Here is a 22,815-nt window from a genome sequence, read left to right as displayed (position 1 = left end):
AAGAGGAAAATTCAGAAATATCCACGACAAAGAGTGAGGGCAGTTAGTACTTTGTGGGCAGAGTTTAGGTTAACCAGATTTCTGGAAGGACCACAGGATTTTTGAGTTTATTATTGTGAGTGGATATTTGTGTGTGGTGCAGGTGGGGGAGTGGTGATATGTGTGCTTGGCTCTCATAAAACTAGAGGGACAACAGATTTCTTTTCCCCCTCCATGACTGTATAGTTGAAAGCTTTCTTTTATCATTTTGCTGCCATATGTGTTTGTGAAAATCAGTTGCGTTGTAAAAATTCTTACTTCCTGGAAACCAGAAACCCATTCAGTAAGTGTCCCTGCCTTGACCACTTCCTCTTCGTTATTTCTAAATGATAGTGCTGCTCTTGTAGCATTCCAGACGTTCATCTAGCTAGGATTCCTTTTTCACATTTGCTCTTTGGTGCATTTTCTCCTGTTTTATTTTGTTTCTTTGTCCTGATTAGTTCACCAAGTATAATAGAGGAGACATTTGCTTTGTTTTTTTCTTTTTTTTCTCTAAAGCAAGTTATTTTAGAGGGAGAGTTTACCAGTGATAAGAGCTGTTTATGTCCTAAGCGATTGATTTGTAATTAATGTTGCCTGGGCTCTCACATGTTGGCAGAATTGGTAACAGCTTGCAGAATTTTTTTAATTCACTTTTCTTTTTGGTATTTTGACAATGTCATTCATATCTCATGAAAAAGTACCTCAGACAGGTTAAATGTGTTAAAACATGGAATGAAAAGGATGGAAGGAGACCCAGTGCTGCCTAGAAACCTTGATCTTTTGCCAAAGTATTTAAACAATTTAGTGTTTTGGTTTCCTAGCTCCAAGCTGCTTCTCAAATCCCTTGCTAATTAATCCAGTTAATGCTTTGTAGACTTACTATATGCAGTGCTTTGGCCTGCTCGTCTACCATTGAGAGGTCCGTTTTGTTTCTTGGGGCAAACCTCAGCTCTGTTCGGGTGCAGTGATACGCAGGGGACTTGCTGACGTGAGTATGCTTTTTCGTCTTTCAAACCTTTGTTAGTGTAAGTGCATGTGCACGTTCCCTGCTCTACATTGTACTTAGGCTTAAAATTTCAAGATAAAAAAATTGACACAAAATAGAAATATAACTAGAAAACACTGTTTATACCAAACTAAAGAACTGATTAACTGGGTAAATGATGTTAGTTATTCAGTTCTCTAAGCCTCAGTTTTCTCACCTGTAAAATGGGGAAAATAATCTTTCTGGCGTTGTTGTTGTTATAATAAAATGACTATCTTAGGTGCTTAGCAAGTGCCCAGCACTTGGTAAAACTCAAGAAATGATGACTTGCTTTTATTATTGTGTTAGGATGTTGAATAAATTCTTTGGGTACTTGCTAAAATTTGGAGGAGGTAGGTTCCTTTCATCAGGTTTTCTTTTGGCAAAGGAGTTTCAAATGCCTTAATTTGTGTCCAGGATATAAAAATCAAGCACTCATTCTTTTAACAGAGATAATAAGAAACACACAGCTGTATTCTGCTTCAAACTGTGGTTTGAAGACCCATTGATGTGAATCATCAATACAGATAATTTTTTTTTTTTTTTTAAAGTTGAAAAGTAAATTTCTCTCAATTTGCTCACTTGAAAGCTTAGGTACAAAAAAAATACATGGGCTGTCCACCCACCACTCCCTACCCCACCCTGACAGTTAAATAAAACATGGATGCAAGTTCAGGAAGCCGTCACTGCTGGTGAAACTGATGATGACTTTTTGCTATCCCATTTCTGAAATCATACATTAAGCCTTTTAACCTCTGAGTATGCCCTAGTGATTCAGAATTAATAGGGTCCTCATTTGATCATTAGGGGAAATATCACCGCCTCCCTCCTGCCCAAGGATTTCAGAGAAGAAAATTGGCTGGCAAACTATGTTACATTCTAAGTTTTCCCCCTACATACATTAGCAACTTGATGAACTATCACAAAGTTAAAACATCCATGTAATTCCCACCCAGGTCAAGAAATGGAATATTAGTAGTATCTTATTAGTAGATATCTTATGTCTTATATATCTTACGGTATCTTACGTGTCTTTCCAGTGATCACCCCTTCCTTTCTCCCTAAAGAGAACCATTATCTTCTAACAGTATTGACCATTTTTGCCCAGCTTTGAACACATGTAAGTGGAATCATATAAATAAGTATGAGGGTATTTTGGTTTTTTTTTGCTAAACACTAAATTTATGAGATTATCTTTGCTGTGTGGTCCTGTGATTTGCTGGTTTCATTCATTGCTGTACAGTGTTCCATTCCCTAACTATGTCATCATCCATTCATTCTTTTGTCGGTAGACATTAATGTTTCCCCCTTGTTTCAGCTATTTCGAGTAATGTGGCCGTATGTCAATATTGAGACTCTGTCTGGTGCTTACATACTCACATTTCTGTTCTGTTAATATAATTAGGAGTGAAATGCTAGGTCCCAGTGTGTGTTTAACGTTAACATAAAATGCCAAGCAGTTTTCCAATGTGGTCGATCCTTTTGCCTTCCTTCGACGTGTGAGCAATTCTGTTGCTGTGTCTTCACCAACACTTAATGTAAAACGTCTCTCCAGTTTTTGCCTTTCCCGGTGTTTGTATGGTGTATTTCATTTGGGTTTTAGTTTGCATTTTCCTGATTACTAATGAAATTGAACATCTTTTAGTATATTTATTATTTGGTTATCTTTTTTCTTTTTTGTTCTTTGTGTATTTAAAGCCCTTTGGTAGTTATATCTATATTCTGTTCTCTGGTTTATCTTTTCCACTTTGATGGAGTCTTCTGCTGAACAGAAATTTTTACTTTTCATGTAGTTCAATTTATTAATTTTCTTTATGCTTAGTCCTTTTTGTGTTCTGTTTTAAAACTCCCTATTCCAGGGATTTAAAAGATTTTCTCCTATATTTTAGAGGTTTTTTTAAACATTTTACCTTTCACATACAGTAAATTCACCTGGAATTGCAATTCACCTGGAATTGATTTTTTTTTTTTTAACGCAGTGAGGTATAGGGTGGCAGTGCCAAAAAAAAAAAAAAAAAAGTTGCTGACTCCTTGCTGTATATGATTTTTAATTCTTTGAAATTTGTTGGGTCTTGGTTTTTGACCCAGAATTTGGTCAATTTTTGTAAATATTCCATGTGTATTTTAAATCAAGTATATCGTGTGGTTATGGCTATAGTGTTCTATGTCAGGTTGATATTTTTCCATTCATCTATGCCCTTAGCAATTTTTTGTCTTCTTGTTCTTTCACTTGCAGAAGAAATATATATTAAAATCTCATTCTATGATTATGGTTTTTTTTTTCCTTTATCCTCATAGTTCTGTCACCTTTTTAAAATATTTTTTGTGGCTTTATTGTGGTTGCAAACTAATTTGGAATGATTTCTTCCTGGTAAATTGAACCTTTTATTATGAAATGACTTTTTACATTTAGTAATTATTTTTGTCTTAAAGTTTACCTCAACTGATATTTTAAAAACTTGAGATATAATTTATATACCATAAAATTCACCATTTTAAAGTATACTAGTCCGTGGTTTTGTAGAATATTCACAGGGTTGTACAATCATCACCACTACCTAATTTGAGAACATTTTTATCCTTTAAAAAGAAACCCTATGCCTATTAGCAGTCTCTACCCTTTCTCTTTCTCCCCATCCCTTGGCAGCCATTAATCTACTTTCTGTCTTTATGGATTTGCCTATTCTGGACATTTCATACACATTGTATCATACAATATGTGACCTCTCATGGGGTTTGTTTACTTTCACATATCATAATGTTGTTGAGGTTTATCCATGTTATAGCATGTATTACCGCATTCCTTCTTAGGGCTGAAGAATATTTCATATGGCCTCCCCTGATCTCAACTCCTTTCTTCTCTTAATCACCATCCTAAGTTTATAGTGATCACTTTCTATTTTTCTTTATCATTTTATCACTCAGACGTGCCTCCTAGCCACCATCGCTTGGTCTTGCCCATTTAAAAAATTTTAATGTGTCACTTTATTTATTTTAAAGATTTTATTTTATTTTTAGAGAAAGTGTGTGAGCAGGAAGAGGGGCAGAGGGGGAGAATGTCAAGCAGACTCTGCTGAGCGCAGAGCCCAAAGCCAAGATTGATCCCACTGCCCTGAGATCATGACCTGAGCCAAAACCAAGAGTGGGACCCTTAACCAATAGCCACCCAGGTGCCCCTAGATTTTTTTTTTTTTTAAGATTTTATTTATTTATTTGACAGACAGAGATCACAAGTAGGCAGAGAAGCAGGCAGAGAGAGAGAGAGGAGGAAGCAGGTTCCCCGCTGAGCAGAGAGCCTGATGCAGGGCTCGATCCCAGGACCCTGGGATCATGACCTGAGCAGAAGGCAGAGGCTTTAACCCACTGAGCCACCCAGGCGCCTCGCCCCTAGATTTCTTTTAAACTAGAAGCTTACCTTCTGTCGCTTTCTTTTCATTGAACTTTATCTGTTGAAGAACACCAGGCATGTGACTTGTAGAAGTTCCCGTAGTCCATATTTTGCTGATTGTGTACTCAGTGTGCATTTTATCGTGTTCCTCTTTCTTTTGTATTTTCTGCAGATTGGTTTTTGGGTCCAAAGACTTGACTGGAATCATGTTTGATCTCTTTGTCAGGACATAGGTGGTATGTTTTTTCATGTGGAGGCATCTAATGTCTAGTAATGTCTAGTTACCTCTGTTTTTATGTTAACAGCTGTTGTCACTCACTGTCTAAATCTATTAGTAGGACTGCTTGTACAAGGAGACACTCTCCCTTGTTTACTATTTGGTAAATGTGTTACTGGTCTTGGGTAAAGGCAGGGGAAATGGTTGTTTCTTTCCCTTTATTTGCCAGTTTTCAGGATAATGAATTAATTTGTGTTTTGCTGCTGCTTTGCATGCCTGGTAATCTTTAATTGGATGCCAGAAATAGTGAACTTACCTTGTTGGGTGCTGGATATTTTTGTATTCCTATAAATATTAGTGAGCTTTGTTCTGGGACACAGTTAATTTACTTGGAAACAATTTGATCCTTTTGGGTTGTGCTTTTAAGATTTGTTAGGGCCAAAGCAGCATTAATCTGGGACTAATTATTCCCTACTACTAAGGCCAGACCCTTCTTTGTACTCTATCTGGTGCCCAGTGAATCATGAGTGTTTTTCCAGGCTAGCTGGAAGAAACAGTCACTATTCTTGGCCATATATGAGTGTGGGCACTGTTCCCTCCAATTCTCTTGGATGATTCTGTCCTTATCCTTGGGTAGTTTCCTTACATGCACGTGCAGATCAGCACTGTCCTGATTATTCAGGGGAGGCTCTGAAGGTTTACCAGAGGTGTCTGGGCAGCTGTTTCCTTTCTGGTGTTCTTCCCTGCTAACTCAAGTCACTTTGAGTTCCCTTTACCCCCTTACCTGTGTCTCTTCAATTCAAGGAGTCTGTTGGGATCCTCCAGGCTTCACCCTCTTGTGCTCTGGCCTGGGGACTTGGCAATAAGCTGGTGCAGTTGTAGGCATACTTCATTTGTTTCTCCTTCTCAGGGACCACTGTTGTTCATTTCCTGATGTCCAGTGTCTTGAAAACTTTGTTTCATGGTTGTGTTTTTTTGTTGTTGTTCAGGTGGGAAGTAAATCCTGTCTCTGTTACTATTCCATTTTGACCCAAAGCCAGGTGATTTTACTAGACGATGTGACGGTTGGATGTTCTGGGTCTGTATTCTCCGGTGCTAGGTGTGCTTTTTCAATATGTGATTTCAAGTCTTTTTTTTTTTTTTTTAATTTTGAAAGTTTTCTTGAATTATTTTATTATTTCCTTGCATTTGTTTTCTTCTTTTTGTCTCTTCTTATGCATCTGTTTGATTTTCTTTGCTTCTCTTTAGTATTTGCTACTTTATTTAGAATTCTTTTTATCTGTTTCCTCACTTTTGGAAATGACTCCCCTCTTCCCCCTTACCTTCTGTTTCTCTTCAGGCATTATCTGTTGTGTTTGGTTTTTGTGTTTTCTCTAATTAGTTTTCATATACTTTTTTCCTTTTAATTCTGATTCTTCCCTGACTTCTTTACCTCATTTGTACATTTTTATAATTCTGTCTTATGTTCTTTCATGTCTATACAATTTTCTTAATGTATTTTAGCTATTTTGAAATAGAAATTATAGTTTTGGTTATTATGTGGTCCTCTCTTTCTGGCTGTAGGGATATTAGTCTGATTCGTACTCTGACTTATCTTATTGTAACTTTCTATGGGATTTTCTTATCTTTTTTTGAAATGATCCTTATTTAGAGAGGGAGAGAGAGTGGGGGGGGAGGAGGCAGAGGGAGAGAGAGAATCTTTTTTAAAAAAGATACTTATTTTTTTGAGCGAAAGTGCATGTGAGTGAGGGGGAAGGTTGGGGGGAGTGGGACGGGGAAGGGGAAAGAATCTCAAGCAGACAGCGCTGACCACAGAGCCTGCCACGGGGCTCAATCTCATGACCTTGAGATGATGACTTGAGCCAAAACCAAGAGTCAGATACTTAACCACCTGGGCACCCTAGAGGGAGAGAGAATCTTAAGCAGACTCCACATCCACAGCAGAGCTTGATCTCATAGCCCGGATACCATGACCTGAGCTGAACCTATGGGATTTTCTCTTAACACGTTTCTGTTGCTCATTTTTATGTGAAATTAATTCTCCTCTAATGTTAGGAGGAGAAGCAGTTAGGTGGTTTTATAACTTCACTGGACTCTTTCTACTGTTATTTCATGTGGTGGTTAAAAGTATATGATGGTTTGCTGTGTAATTTCCCTGGCTCTCACTTTCTCTCTTCTCTCACTTTCATCTGAACCTTCTCTTTGCATTGCTTCCTCTCTATTTTCGCAGTTCAGTTTTGGTTCCACTCCCAGTAGGTTCCGTTTACTGGAGGCCCTTATCCCTTACATGAAGATCTGGAGTTTCAAAAACTGTGCGGCTGTCCACGAGACTTCTCCCCAGGATATCCTCTTCATCTTTGATATTTTCATTGGGTATAAAAATCTAGTTATCTGCAGTCATTTCCCCCCCACCAAATCTTAAAGCTGTTATCTCTTTGTCTTCTGGCTTCTATTGTTTGTACTGGAAAATCAGTCATATGTCTCATTGTTCCTTCAGTGGTAATTTTCTTTTTTTTCCTGGCTGCTTTGAAGGTTTTCCTCTTCATCTTTTGTTTTCAACAGTTGTGGTATGTTGTTTTGCTTTGCATTTGTCCTACTTAAAGTCTGGGGTACTGCTCGAATCTAGGATTTGATTTTTGCCATTAATTTTGGGTAATTCTCACCATTATTTACCTAACTATTGCTTGTAATCCTAGTCCGCCCCATGTTTAAACAGTGTTATTTTAGTGTCTGTGTGTTTTAACACCATTATTTGAATCTCTTCTGGGTCTGTTTATCTTGCCTCTGTGACCCTGTAGTTTTCAGTCACTTTACTTTTATTTCTGTTTTCTTGGTTATTTTGTTTTGTTTTGTTTTGTTTTGAGTGCCCATTATTATATATTCAAAACTGTAGACCTATTTTAAGGCCTAGAGTAAGGATTTACATTTATTGTTGGGATTCAGGCTAGGAGCACTAGCATTCTCCCATCCCTTTACCCCATCCTTCCTTCTTTCCCAGTCAAGGATTTAGATGATTTGAAGATGTGCTTCAGTCTCTGTGAGGATTCATCTATTTCCTTTTCACTTTTCTCACGAGAAGTTCTAATTATCTGGGGTCCCAACCCAAAGCCCGAGGTGCTTCCTGGGGCCTCCTCCCTTTTATAGGCCCTGAATTCCAGTTTTGTCCTCTTAACCTGTTGGTAATTTGAAAACTCTGATCAGCTTTTAGCCTCTTACTTGCTTCTCCTGGAATCAGCACATGTCTTTAGGAGAAATGTGGCCTCAAATGCTATAATAATTTTTTTTGAAGATTTCTTCTCCTGGATCTTGGCTCAATGTAATTTGATACTTTTTTGGTAATTCTTTGATGCCTTTGAACAGTTGCTCTTTTTTATATTTTATTCATCTGTTCTATTTTTTTCTGAATAGGAACATTGATCTAAATCCTAATTCACTTTAACTGGAGTGGAAATCCAGCTAGCTTTTTATAAGGGAGCCCTTTATTCAGGCAGTGGTTTAAGTTGGTTGTAATGTATCCTAATTCTAACATTTGCTCTTCGAGGCAGATGGTATTATTCCCATTTTCCTTACGAGGAAACTGATGCCTAAATAGGTTAATGAAGTTGTCCAAGGTCAAAAAATCTTTACCTTAAGGCACTAAATAATTCCATTCCGGGAGACCTTCTCTTTCAGGCTTTGGACTTTAGGATAACAAGTACCTTGATATTATATGGTAGGTACACAAGAAATCTCAGTGATAGAGGAACGAGTCCAAAGAGGATGAGTGTTCTGTGGGTGTATATATATGGAATGTAGACTCTAGAAAAACCTATAATTAATTTTGTGTGCATGAATAATTGGGTGTGAATCCTCCCACACAATCAGTTAAGTTGTATTTAGCTATTTTTCAATGTAAAAATCATCTTCCAAGTATTTGTCATACATCACAAGCTTTGATTTCTTGTTGAATCTTTGTATATAATTTTCCATCCATACTGTGTGATTAATCATGGGTTTGTTAGAATTACAGAAATTATTTTCCAGCTTTAAGTTGCATTTAAATTACTTTAGAGTTGTACTTTATAGTTTGTTATCTGTTTCAATACTGCTTGGGATCATATTGAGTTTGAGAGAGGAGTTTTTAAAGCACTTTATGGTAGATCTCCCAGCTAAGAGAATCTAGTTGTTGTTTGAACCTTAGAGCTGATGCAGAGTCACCTGCATTCACATTTCTTTGGCCACTACTTCCATGGAGAAGGCCACTGCAAGCTGTGTGGCAACAGGCAGGGGTTTAGAATTCTCTTCAGGAAGGAGCAGTGAAAAATTGGGTACAAAATTACAGCCAACCACATCTTCCTTTCCAGATGATACTTTCATGTGATAAGTGTTTCTAATCTTGTAGGATTTGAGCTAGTTTACCTTATTGATTCTAGGACACATTTTCTCCCATAGTTTAATGTCTGATGTCATGATGTATCTGCAATAGATGAGATCTTGTAATCACTGCAAGCCACGCAGCTGTTCTGATGTCATTGCCTAGGCATGGAAGAACTTGGCTGTGAGTCCCGGTGGTACGATGGGACACCTGCAGCTACGGACATTTCAGGATCATTTGAGAAAGTAATTTGAGGCATGATTTTAATCTGAAAACTTTCTGTTGACCTCTTTTTGCAAGATCAGCATCTATTACAGACTGGGTGTCAGCAGCTTGGGAAAAGTCTCGGAGGCAGTAACGAAAGGTTTAATTTTGTTTTGGAAAAGCCGCAATATTAAGCGCTCCTCATAGCTCAATGGGTGATACTGTGTGCAAAACCTGGATTGAGGACTCTGAGCTGAAAAGCGATTCAGAAGAGTTGCTTTCCTTTGTGAAAAAATTACAGGAATACTTTGACTAATTTATTGTGCATATATTTTATGTTTTATGTATGCACAGTGGTGTCGGATTAAAAAAGTCTGTTCCAAACGAGTAAGTTAATTTTACATAAAAAAAACCATTGTACTCTAATTTAATTTTCCCTCCCTTTTTTTTTGGGCGGGGAGGGGGTGGATAGTAATAGCCTTAGTGCATCTTATTCTCAGTGGTTTCTTAGATTCAGTGAAGAATGATAACTTGCTTCTTGCATACTTAAAAAGATGTTCAGTATTTATTGGGTAAACAGAGCCAAGGTTTTTTTCTTAGAAGACTTTCTTACAGTGTACATCTTGATACTAATTTTGAACTAAGTTATTCATTCTAGTTTTAAATAAGATTTATAAAAGATGGGTTAGTAATATTAGTGTTCTTGAACTGAAGTTTCATTATTTCACCATTGTTTGGTAGCACACAGTGAAGTTAACCTTTTTCTCTAAAAGGATAATCTTTTGGTAAGAAGATGACTTTTATTTTCTAATTTAATCTTATTTTGGGAGTAGATGGCTAAACCTTCTCTCTTAAAACAACAGTTCGTAGTGGTAGATTGGGAAGTATGCTGGTGTCAGGAAACGGTTGGCTTATACATATATAATAACACACATGGAAGAATATTTCTGACATCTTTTTTTTTTTTTCTCTTTGTGGCCCTCTCAGTCTTGAAGTTACTTACATGATTTATTATTTTTTTTTAAAGATTTTATTTATTTGAGAGTAAAACACTAGAGAGCATGAACTAGGGTTGGGGGCAGCAGGAGAGGAACAAGCAGGCTCCCCACTGAGCAGGGAGCCTGATGCAGGCTCCATTCCAGGACCCTGAGATCATGACCTGAGCCAAAGGCAGAGGCTTAACCCACTGAGCCACAGAGGTGTCCTGAAGTTACCTGTGTGTTTTGAATTTAAATTATATACATTATTTAAAAAAGTTAAGTGATATGCAGTCTCTAAGTGATCTTCCAAATCTAAACCTTGACAATAGCAAATCGAGAAGACGCCTTCTTCACATTCTGTGCAGCAAACTATAATGATGCATTATGGTAGAATTTACAGAGATGAGTTGAGCAACTCCTCTGCCTTCAGAGAGCTTGAAATCTCTTGTTGGCAGGTGGTTGAGAGTTAAGCGTATTGGTATCCCCACTCTGGATTTGAGTGGCAATGTGGTTTAGAGGTCAATGGCATAACTTTTGGAGGGTGTCTAGATCTGAGTTTGAATCCTGATGTTCTCCTTTGTCAGCTTCTGCAAGGTACTTTCCCTCTCCAAGTACAGCTTCTTCAGTAGGGTGGTGGTTTTGAGCACCCAGCACATTGTAGAAGCTCAGTAACTGTTAGTTGATGCTGTATCGTATTCCTCGTTCTCACCGTCATAATTCTCATCTGCATTTCAGTGTCGTGAAAGAACTTTGATGTCAAATAGGCCTGACAGGATTCCAGTCTGTCTCTGATATTTAGTTAGGTGTGTGGTATCACACTGTCTTCTTGAAGGCTCCTCTCGAATTTCTTTCTTTCTTTTTTTTTTTTTTTTTAAAGATTTTATTTATTTATTTGACAGAGCTCACAAGTAGGCAGAGAGAGAGGAGGAAGCAGGCTCCCTGCGGAGCAGAGAGCCTGATGTGGGGCTCGATCCCAAGACCCTGGAATCATGACCCAAACCAAAGGCAGAGGCTTTAACCCACTGAGCCACCCAGGCACCCTCGAGTTTCTTCTTATGGATATTGTAGACTGAACTTAGGCTTTTGCCCTCAAACTTGGCTCCTTCTACAGCTTTCCCATCTTAGAGTTGTTTGTATCGGAAACCTGGGAGTCATTCTTTCTGTCTTTGTCTCTCCTCTCACTCATTCATCTTTCATGTCCAGTTCTGTCTCTTGCCTCAAGTCTTCTAGCTTCACTTCCATTGCCATCAAAGCCTGTACCATTTCTCACTCAGACAATTGCTGGGGCTGCCTACCTGAACTTCTATTCGGCTTTGCCTAATTACAGTCCATTCTCCATGGAACAGCTAGAGTAATCTTTGGAAAAACATATCTGATCCTCTTCCCTCCCTCCCACTCCTTCTCATTCAGAACTTTACAGTGGCTTCCTTTTACACCTGAATAAAGTCCAGAGTCCTTCATGTGCCTGTGAGAACCGACATGGGTTGGCACCAGAGTCTTCTGGCTTCGTTTCCCTTGTGTTCAGTGGTTGTTACGCTGGGCTTCTTTGATTTCTTCTTTTGACCCAAATTCTTTCCTGTTTCAAGCGTGCTTCTAGTCCATGCTCTTCCTGCCCTCCACCCATATCACTTTTCCCACTTTTGTCTAATTCCTTTGCATCCTTGAAGTCTATGCTCATGTGATACTTCTTTTGGAAACCTAAAAACCTCTCAGTCTAAGTTGAATCTCTCTTTTATGTGCTGTCATAGCACGCCCGCTTTTTCTCTGTAGCGCTTACCTCCCATTTAAGATCTTCTTTCCATAGAGGGGCGCCTGGGTGTCTCAGTGGGTTAAAGCCTCTGTCTTCAGCTCAGGTCATGATCCCAGGGTCCTGGGATAGCCCCACATCGGACTCTCTGCTCAGCGGGGAGCCTGCTTGCTCCTCTCTCTCTGCCTGCCTCTCTGCCTGCTTGTGATCTCTGTCTGTCAAATCAATAAATAAAAATTTTTAAAAAAGATCTTCTTTCTATAGAATCTAGTTTTTTGAGGGCATAGACTATATGGGTTTTGTCCACTGCTCAGTTATCCCCAGAGTTTTAGCCCTGGTCCCTAACACATTGTAAGTGCTCAGTCAACATTTGTTGCAAGGATGGTACTTTTATTGAAATGAGTGAACATTACCTGCCCAGTAGGGTTGGTGTAAAAATGAGGACCCAAATGGTAGCTTACTGTATGTTATGTGGCACATAGTGGTTCTGTGATACTATTCTTTTTTCCCCTTCATTCTAAAGATTAAGAAAGGCCTACCAGTTTTCAAGTGATAGGTTGTGACCCACTTGTGGGCAATGAAATTAATTCTGTGGGTCTTAAAGTGAATTTAAAAAAATGGAATAGAATAACAATTATTAGAGAAAATAACATCTAGTAAGAACAAGTATTGTTTCCTGAAACTTTTGTTCTGTGGGTGTCATGTATGTACCAATGGAGATATAACCTATTTCTTAATGTGGGTAATTAATGGAAAAAAGAAATTTGAAAGCCATGATTGTAGCTATAACACAGTGTAGTACGTATATAGCTTCTAAGCAACATGTTGTTTAAGTTAGGGCAGCTAAATGCGGATGTATCCAATTCTTTTTTGTTTGTTTGTTTTTAAAAGATTTTATTTACTTATTTGACAGAGACACAGTGAGAGAGGGAACACAAGCAGGGGGAGAGGGAGAAGCAGGCTTCCCATGGAGCAGGGAGCCCAATACGGGGGCTCAATCCCAGAACCCTGGGATCACGACCTGAGCCGAAGGCAGACATTTAACGACAGCCACCCAGGTGCCCCCGGATATATCCAATTCTTAAATGTAATTCCATATACCCTCGCTGACTTGTTACATTACTCAAGGGCCGAGAATCTTCTTTAGGCATCAATGTCATCACCAAAACTTGTGAGATCTCTAGTTTTCCCTTGTATATAGAGCCTATAACTGTTTCTAACTTGTATATTTTTTGAAAGTAACCTTCACTTCCGTACGTTATATACCATGGCCTTTTCCAGGGTATTGAAAAGATCTCTCTAATATTGTTAGTATTTATTAGGGTGACATCTGTCTTACATAAACTGTATAGTGATGATGTTAACTTTGTGTTATAATGGTGTTCTCTAATAGCTCCAAGTACTGCCCTTATTAAATTTTACTGCCCTGGTGACTTTATAGGCTAGTATTATTAGTTTGATAAAATCAAGGTTATACAGATATATATATAGTATATATATATACTATATATATATATATATATAGTTTGCATATATATATATATATGGTCATAGAAAGACCCAGACAAAAGGAAACCAGAGCATTTAAGGATTAAGACCATGATAGGTGTGACTGTGGTAGCTTGGTAAATGATTTCATTTTTCAGTGAATTTTTAAAAAATACAGGTTTGATAAGCATTTGTGTAACTAAACAATGATTTTCTTCTTTAAGGCCAGTGGTCACTTCCAAACCTTTGATGCTGTTGACTTCCTCAGCATTAATCATTGTTTTATACTCCAGTCTCCAAGGATGCATAAATTATGATAATGGAAGCAAGAGGAGGGCTGGAGCTTGTGGTCGCTGCTGCATTATTGTGTCCACTGGGATGGTATTTTGTGTGCTTGTCCTCTGCAGATTGTTGGGCTGAGAACTGGATCCCATTCCCTGCAAAGCTGGAGACAACAATGAATTTTAAAAGGCATGAGAGCAGTCCTTTTAAGTGGTCTGATTGGAACTGTTACAGACTTGATGGAACAAAATTATTCTGGGGATCTTACAAAATCTCATGCAAGCATGGAGTGTCTCCTTACTCACGGTTAATTTGTTTTGTGGGTATTCGTGGCAAATGCTCAAATAATGCAAATTGTTTCCTCCAACCCACCGTAAGGAAAGACTGCGGTCAAGTCACAGAGTTTAGTTTTTCAGGTTTTCTCATGACTGATTTCTGTCGGCCATTGCAGACTGGTGAGCTAGACGCTGTTTCATTCTTAGAGAAGGAGCTAAACAATGGTACCTTGTTTATTTATATTCTTTTCATTTTAGAAGTGCGACACTTATTTTGGAAAATTTGGGAAATAAAATATTTAAAATGCAATATAAAAATTTCCCAACCCTCAGGTAAATTCTTGTTATTTTATTATGTATACTTTTCAGTCTATTGTCTGTTTACACATGAAAGAACACTGCATGTGTATTTTTCTGATGAATTTGAGATGAAATGAATGTTTTTTAGGGAAAATAAATTACTAAAGTAGATGAAGAAGAGGTCGGACACTTAGCCTGGAATGATGTTCTTGGAGGAATTTGATAAAGTTGTCAAACCACTATTCATAAAAAGTTGCTAGTTCCAGATGGTTTAGCTAGTCGGTATTCACATCTTTGTAGATGATGCTTGTGCTACTTAAACTGTTCTAAAATACGTTTTTCAGTGTCATGCTTCTTCATTTTGCTAAGTTGTTATAACCCAAATACAAAAATGCTGGCCAAAAAGATAAGATTGGTCTGTACTTTTCTTTTTTGTCTCATTTATGACAAGGAAACTGATGTTGGATCATCAGTGATCGTGTGTGCTGCTGCACCAGCCGTTTTTTGAAATCCTACAAGAGAATAAACTCTGTATATTTTGAGTATAAAATGTTATTATTCACTTGAGATACAAATAAAATTAAAGTTTTCATCCTACAAAAGATGATTTATCATATATAAGAGATTGAAAATAGCAATACAAATTTATTTTCAGTTCTTTATCACTGCCTATAAAAATCACCTCGAAACTGGACACAGTACTGATTTATTATTTTTCGTGCTTCTGTGAATTGGCTGGGCTCACCTTGGCAGTTCTGCTCCGAGTTGTTGGCTGGAGCCACTCATTCAGCTTGGATCTGAAATGTCCAAGATGGCTTCTCTCATGTGTTTCCCATTTCACCTGGGTGGCTGGAACAGCTGGGTCCTGCCTGGGTCTCTCTCTGTCTCTGTGGCCCCTCTTCATTCAGGAGTTCAGCCTGAGATATGTGGCAGCCGGATCCCAAAAGGATGAAAGCAGAGCTGACAAGCCTCTAAAGACCTGGGTCCAGATGCGGCTCAGTGTAATTTCTGCGGCTTGTTTTGTTGTTCAGAGAAAGTCACTAAGTCAGTCTGATGGAAGGAGGGGGAAACAGAATCCATGGCTTGGTGAGAGAAGTGGCATGTGCCCGAGGTGACGTCTTCGAAGACAGTCTACCATATTAGTTTAAACAGAGCATTGCTAAGGTCTTGAAGCCCTCTGTGTGCTCCTCCCCTGAATCTGCCCTCCTCCTGGGCCTTACTCCCATCCCTAGATGGCCCTTCCCCCATTTTTTTTCATTTTCTTGCTTTTTATGATCATTTCACCATATATGTAGGTATCTCTAAATAAAGTCTTATTTAGTTTGCATGATTGATATGTATTTGTTTCTTAAAATAATCTAAGTTTCAACTTAGAGTACCTACACTGAAGATTATTTACAAAACTCAGAAATGCAAAGACAAGAAAAAACGAAAATAGCTTCTACTCCTAATTCTTAGGTATAATCATTGGTAACATTCTGATATTTGATTACACATACACACACTCCCCAATTTATATTCACTATCTCTTGTTTCCTGAATCTATTTCTTGAGTTTGAGTGCTAAGGGCTTCTACTTTATCTGAGTCTATAACAATTGGTTCCTGAATTTTGGATGACATATGGCAAGAACTTGGATGTGTGAGAGATTCATTTAAACATTATTTGACTCTGTTTGGATGGTTAGAGTTTGCACAGTGAAGGATAGCTACGCGCGCACACGCGTGTGTGTGTGTGTGTGTGTGTGTGTGTATGTATGTACATATGTATACTAAGTGATAATTCTGTTGGCCCAGGGACCACACTTTGAGAACTTCTGTTCTATAATATGATTTTTAATGGATATATTACAGCTAATCACATAAATATATCCTACTTTAGTCAATCCCTTATAAGTCATGTTGTCTAGTGTTGCTGTTACAAGCAATATGATAACGATGGTCACGTACATTTATTAGCATTTCCTTTTAATATATATCTAGAAGTTGAATTACCTGGTCGAAAGGTTGGCACGTTCTTAACGCCTTTGTTTTATTTTATTTTTTAATTTTATTTATTTGACAGAGAGATCACAAGTAGGCAGAGAGGCAGGCAGAGAGAGAGGGGGAAGCAGGATCCCTGCTGAGCAGAGAGCCTGATGCGGGGCTCGATCCCAGGATCCTGAGATCATGACCTGAGCTGAAGGCAGGGGCTTAACCCATTGAGCCACCTAGGTGCCCTTCTTAACGCCTTCAGTATGTGATGCCTAATCATATCCCAGAAGACTGTATTCATTATATTACCAACTAGGAAAATATGAGAAATCTAAATGAACATTCCAAAGTGTCTGAAGGAATTTTCCAAAGGGGATTCTCAAAATAATTTAACATTGAAATAAGTGTATTGCCTCTGTAAGGTTCTTATTTTGTGAGGGTGATACTCCTTTGGATGTAAAAATTCTAATATATTAAAAATTCGATTAATTTATGTGACTGTTTTACCTTGCACATGGTGATTAGCATTTTTAAGTGTATGTCATCAGATAAAAGGGTCTCTTCTCCTCAAACCTCCCAACATGTGGACCAACATGCTGTTGTTTATCATTTATAATGTCCTACAGTGAAATCTCTGTAAATTTGCATTTCCTGCTGTAATTTGGCATAAAGATGAGTTCTCTTTCAAAGCCATTCTAGGGAAGGTGATAGTTTCTAATCTTGAAGGCCAGAGATGGGATCTGAATCTTGTGTCTGCCACTTACTTTGTGACCTCATTAATAATCTAAGCTCTAGTTGTCATTTCTAAAAAGATAGTAACACCTGGAGTTGTTTATGTAGAGATTGGGTATTTCTAGAAGCAGGGACGTATTCTCTTGCTGTAGCCCATGGAGTTCTGACTGAAGTGACCTTGCTTGAGCCTGGAGAGAGATCACAAGTGAGAGACAGTGGACGGCTGCACTTTCCGTCCCAGTGGCCATGTTTTTGCCTTGAGAAGGTGTGGGGATAGTGGTAGCTAAGGACTGAGGAGTACTCTTCTTTGTGTTTAGAGTTCCTCTCTTTATTTTTCTCTTTATGTATTCACTGTATAACTTTTCCACTGGATTCTTTTGAGGATTTTATGAATGCTAAAGCATGTGAAAGCGCTTTGAAAACTGTACAGTCTTTTTGGAACTCAAAGCAATATGATGTTTGGCTCTATTCAGAGACTAAATGAATTCGTATCAGAGAGACAGGTCATTATTTATATTCCTCTAAATTGTTTTCTGATATTTGTTACAGATTTTTGTTACAGGTATTTGTCATGGTTTTTTGATGTATCAAATGTTCCCAGCTTAGGAGGGGTTCATTTAAATAAGCTTATAAAATACTTATTTGGAATTATAAACCTCCTTAGGCACAACTTCATTCATAGCATTTTTCTCAGGCCAGTCCATGAAGCCCATTTCATCGACCTCCTCGTGTGTGTGTGTGTGTGTGTGTGTGTTTGTGTATGTAGTGTGTAGTGTAGAACTTGGTGTAGATGATAGTTTAGACTTTGGAGTAGTACAGACTTTCAGCTAAATCTTGGCTTTGTCCCTTAGTAGCTTTGTCACCTTGGGGAAATCAGTTAACATCTGAAATTTGTTCTCTTCTTCTGTAAAGAATATTGTGCCTCTTTCGTAGGATGGCTGTGAAGACTAAAAAAGAAAATATCAGTTTGGGGCCCATCGGCAAACAAGTTCTCAATAATTATTTCCTTTCTCCTTACCCTCTGAATATATTGTTGAAGTTTTCCTGTTCTTTTGAATCACTCCACTAGTTTTGTTTTGTTTTCGTACATATTGCTAGATTGTCTTGAAAGACGAAATTATAGATATGTTTTTGCCTCTTCATATTGTTAGATGTTATGTAATGAAGGGGAATAATAGAATCAGTACAGAAAATCAGATAGTCATAATAATGTGTATCTTTAGGAATTCTCTTAGAAAACATGCTTTCAATAAATGAAAACAGTTCTCCGATTTTAGGGATTAGAAGCGATTCCTGATCTGCGACACAACGGCTATTTGCAATAATTGACTTTTTGATGCTTTTTGAATTAGATTGGTTCAGTATGTACAGTTGTTTATAGTCGTTTGAATTTATTGAAGCAGTTCTGTGGTCAAATGTGTATGGGGGGTGTCAGACTTTACACATTTGCTGATTATTAGGAATATTGCTTATGCTGGTCAGTGGTTCCTGCTGATTTAAAAACAGAAGGTGCATCTGTAGACAGTGCTTAGATTGTATAAAATTGGTTGCATTAGCATCTGACACTGCAGGAGAGCAAATTATATCTTGAACGAATAATTTTAAAGAATACAGCCGTTTGTGATATCTTTGTAACGAGGGTACCATTTTATCTCCATCATCTTAATTTCAGTAAGATCTAATTTCCTACCTAGCCACATCTCTTATTTTCTAGTGGGATTTAGTCTTTATAGGTTGAGTCATTTTTAGTTTTATGTTTTTAATGAAGACGATTGTCAGCAGTAGGATTTCCTGTAAGGAATTTTAATTCATTTTGTTTCAGCTGAAGTTGGAATCATTGCTAAGCTCATGAAAATATCATTCAGCGAATGAGATCTTAGCAGTTTAAAAAAATATTGTATTAATATTATTCCAGTTATTGCATCTTTAGTTTTTCATGTTTAAATATTTTTTAGGCAACATCACTTGGGCACAGGAAACTAATGTGCATTGTTCTATTAATAAAGAAGTGGTTGTTCTCTCATTTGATTGTTTGAATTGTGTGAATTGGAGAGTAATGTTTTTTTAGCATGACACTTTGGGAACTGCTACTTGGTTAGGATACTTTTGTTCCAGGGTCTCTTTGAGTCAGTTCCTATTAAAAGTGAAATGTGACAACCTGTATAACAATGAGAATATTTGAACAATACAAACTTGTATTATTATTGTATGGCTTTGAGGAAAACCTCATACTGTGTCTAATTGAATTTATTATGCTTAATGAATATTTAAACCAAAGAGTACCTTTTTTGTTTCCTTGACCATTGAGTTTATGTTTTTAAGTGTATGTAAAATATACTATAAAGTACGTAGAATGCTGAAAATTTGCAGCCTAAGAGATAATTATACAGCAGTTGCATTATAGCATTCATTTCCAAAGAAATACTGTTAAGAAATTGTATTCTCAGTAAGTTCTAATAGATGGCAGAAGAAGGAAGGGGTAAAAAATATTAAATTAACATTTGCTGTCATTAATAGTTCCTGTGAATTTTTATAAAGGAAGTGATCACAGTGAATTTATTTGGTAAATTATCAATCTCCATATTACACACCTTCTTAAGAATGCCTTGGAGTGTCCTATTCAGAAACATATCATTAACTTAAAATGGTGTTCTTTCCCTTTTTCAAGAGAACAAGGAATTCATATTTAACTGCTTGATACTAGCTATATTATGTAAATTATTATGGTAAGTGTAATATTATGTAAAAACCTTCCAAGTAATTACAAAGTAGTAGTAGTTATATGAGGATTTATATCCAGTGAAATAATTTTTTGTTAGTTTATTCAAGAATATAACTATGAATGAAATTTAGTGATGATTACAGTAGTACCAAGGTAAGGCATTTCTCTTAACATTGTAACTATTAAGATACATTACTTGAGTGACCCTTTTCTAAAGTTAAGCTTTGGAGAGGAGAGGGAAGGTGTGAGAGTGTGAATTTTGAGGGCTAGATAAAAGTTTGGATTTGTGTCCCCATGAAACTCTTAAAATTTGGCATTTTGTGACTGTAAAGGAAAGCTCGCAGGAATGCCTGACCACTTTGCTGTTGCCCAGTATTTTTACTTGCTAGGTAATTTAGTATCTGTTTGGATCCTTATACTTTTGTTGGATAAAGCTGAATGGGTCTTTTTCCTTGCGTCTAAGAAAAACTGAACCAGTATATTCTGGTTTATTCTGTCCTACCAAATGTTATTAGCTATGACTTATTATGTTTAAGGGATATTAAGAAATATCAAATTCTTATCTTAAACATCTTTTTCAGATGAGGAGGACTTTGCCAGTCGCCGTTAGGAGTTAGGAGTAAATGGCTGTGTCAGGCAGTTCTGCTATTTTGAGAGACAGTTGACTACCTGGTTGAAAACAGTTGTCTCCTGATAGCATTCATAAAAATAAATTTCAGGTGGATTAGTGACCAATATTAAAAAAGCAAAAGTTCATAATATTTGAAGAAAATGTGAGGATTGTTTTAGAGATCTGGACAGAAAAGAATTTCTTCAGTAAGCTGTGAGAAAGCACAAACCCTGATGGAAAGGACTAGATTTAACCACACTAAAATTTACAATCTGGGTATGGCAAAAGAAACTGTAAACAAAATAAAATTTTCAGATTGAAGGGCGATTTTTGCAAGCTTGGGATACAGATACGTAAGGAACATGAAAGAAGAAAACAGGAAGACAGACAAAATATTAGGTCACGAAAGAAGAGACCCAAATGGTTAATAATCATATAAAAAGATTACATTATTAAAAATCAAGGAAATACAAATCCAAGCCATGAGATATTACTACTTCTGTGAGAGTGGTAGAATATTTTAAAAGTTGAATAAATGCCAAGTATTGGTAAAAATGTAGGATCACAAAAACTCAACTCTTTTGGCAACACCTAGTAAAGAGAAGGGTGCTCATAGCCTGGGAACCAACAGTTTCACTTTTAAGTAGATGATGTAGAGAAATTCTCACGTGTGCACAAGGAGACAGAATCAAGAATGTTCATAGCAACATTCTTTTTTTTTTGTAATAGAGAAATACTGAAAACCTAAATGACCAGAGGAAATGGATAAATTAGGAGTTACTTATAATCAAAGAAATGTATAACAATTAAAATGAAATCCCATCTACTTAAAACAAATTGGATAAATCTCAAAAATATAATTATGAGTAAAAACAAGTTGAAAAAGCAGTATACAGATACATAAATGTTAAAATTACGAAGCTGTTTTGTCATGTGTGCATTCATATGTATTAACAGTATAAAAGCATGGAGGGGAAGGCTCACTAACCTCAAGACCCATGATTCTTTGGAAGGAGGAGAAGGATGAGATGAGGGTGGAAGGTGGTGCTTTAAGCTGTATTTATTTGTAAATAGAAATGTTGCAGAAGTTTATTTCTGCCCATCAGTTGGTGAATTAATAGACAAAATGTGGTATATTCATTTAATGGAAAACTATTCAGCTATAAAAAGAAACTACTGGTATATGCTATGGGCATACTTCAAAAATGTTATGCCAAGTGAAAGAAGCAAGGCACAAGACACCATATATTGTATGATCACATTTATTGAATGTCCAGGAGAAGCACATTTAGAGGGATAGAGTAGATTAATGGTTGCTTGGCACTGGGGTAAGAAAATAGCTTAACAGTAAAGGGGCACGAGGAATTTCATTGGGATGATGAACGTGTTCTAAAACTGATTTATGGTGATGGTTGCACAAGTTGGCAAATTTACTAATAATCGTTGGAGTATACACTTGAGATGGGTGAATATATATAAAATTTACCAAATGAAGCTATAAAAAGTTAATATTTTTTTATATCTGTGTGGCAGTCAATATAAAAGTGTTTCAGGGGTCCTGTTAAAAATTATTAAATAGGACACCTTTTCATGTCATTTATAGTTCCAAATCACTTTACTACTTTTAAAAATGTATTGAGATTTAGAAGGAGGTAAATCCACAAAGTGTGTAGCTTCATGAATGTATATAGTTCTGTAGCCCTTACCCAGATCAAGATCATGTATATTATAGTAATGTGATTATAGTTAACAATGCTGAATTGTATACTTGAAATGTGCTAAGGGAGTACATCTTAAATAAGTGTTCCTGCCACACATGAAAAAGGTAAGTAACTGTGTGAGGTGATGGGTGTATTATGTAGCTGGGTTGTCCTGACTATTTAACCTATATATATATCAAAACATCAAGTTGTACACCTTAAATTATACCTTAAATAAAGCTGGAGTAAAACATCCTATGTGGCACTCCAGAAGGCTCTGTTGTGTTTCCTCATAGCCTCCTCCCTTCTCTTGCCTCTAAAGGTACCTACTGTTTTATTATCATTATGTGTTAGTCTTGTTTTTGAACTTCATAGAAGTGGGATCATATAGTTCCTTTGGTTTAAAAATATGTGTGAGATTCATCCAGGTTGTTGCATGTAGTTCATTCTTAAAGATTTATTTTTTTCAAATTTATTTTATTTTTAAAGATTTTATTTATTTACCTGACAGAGAGATCACAAACAGGCCTCTCTGCCTTCTTGTGATCTCTGTCAAATAAATTAAAAAAAACTTAAAAAAAAAAAAACAAAAAACAAGTAGGCAGAGAGGCAGGCAGAGAGAGAGAGGGGGAAGCAGGTTCCCCGCTGAGCAGAGAGTCCGATACGGGGCTCGATTCCAGGACCCTGAGACCATGACCCAAGCCGAAGGCAGAGGCTTAACCCACTGAGCCACCCAGGTGTCCCAAAGATTTATTTATTTTAGAGAGCGAGTGCGTGAATGGGGGGAGGGGGACTGGGA

At 37.1% G+C, this 22,815-nt stretch overlaps 1 protein-coding gene and 1 long non-coding RNA gene across 8 annotated transcripts in view; one reads left to right on the top strand and one right to left on the bottom strand.

The window, feature by feature from the left end:
* Window positions 1-22,815, top strand: part of DENND1A (DENN domain containing 1A) — a 496,671-nt gene that overhangs the window by 83,425 nt on the left and 390,431 nt on the right. The gene's annotated exons all lie outside the window — the stretch shown is intronic.
* On the bottom strand, window positions 694-19,834 carry LOC116872564. Its single transcript, XR_004383673.1, has 3 exons — window positions 19,822-19,834; window positions 6,977-6,980; window positions 694-1,027 (listed from the first exon to the last, which is right to left on the bottom strand). It is a non-coding gene; the product is annotated as an uncharacterized LOC116872564 (long non-coding RNA).

The sequence above is a fragment of the Lontra canadensis genome, unplaced genomic scaffold, assembly GCF_010015895.1.
Source record: "Lontra canadensis isolate GAN:19392208 unplaced genomic scaffold, GSC_riverotter_1.0 scaffold30, whole genome shotgun sequence".
NCBI classification, from domain to species: Eukaryota; Metazoa; Chordata; class Mammalia; order Carnivora; family Mustelidae; genus Lontra; species Lontra canadensis.
Note: the sequence above shows the minus strand (reverse complement) of the source record. Positions and strands in the feature narration are given on the sequence as shown.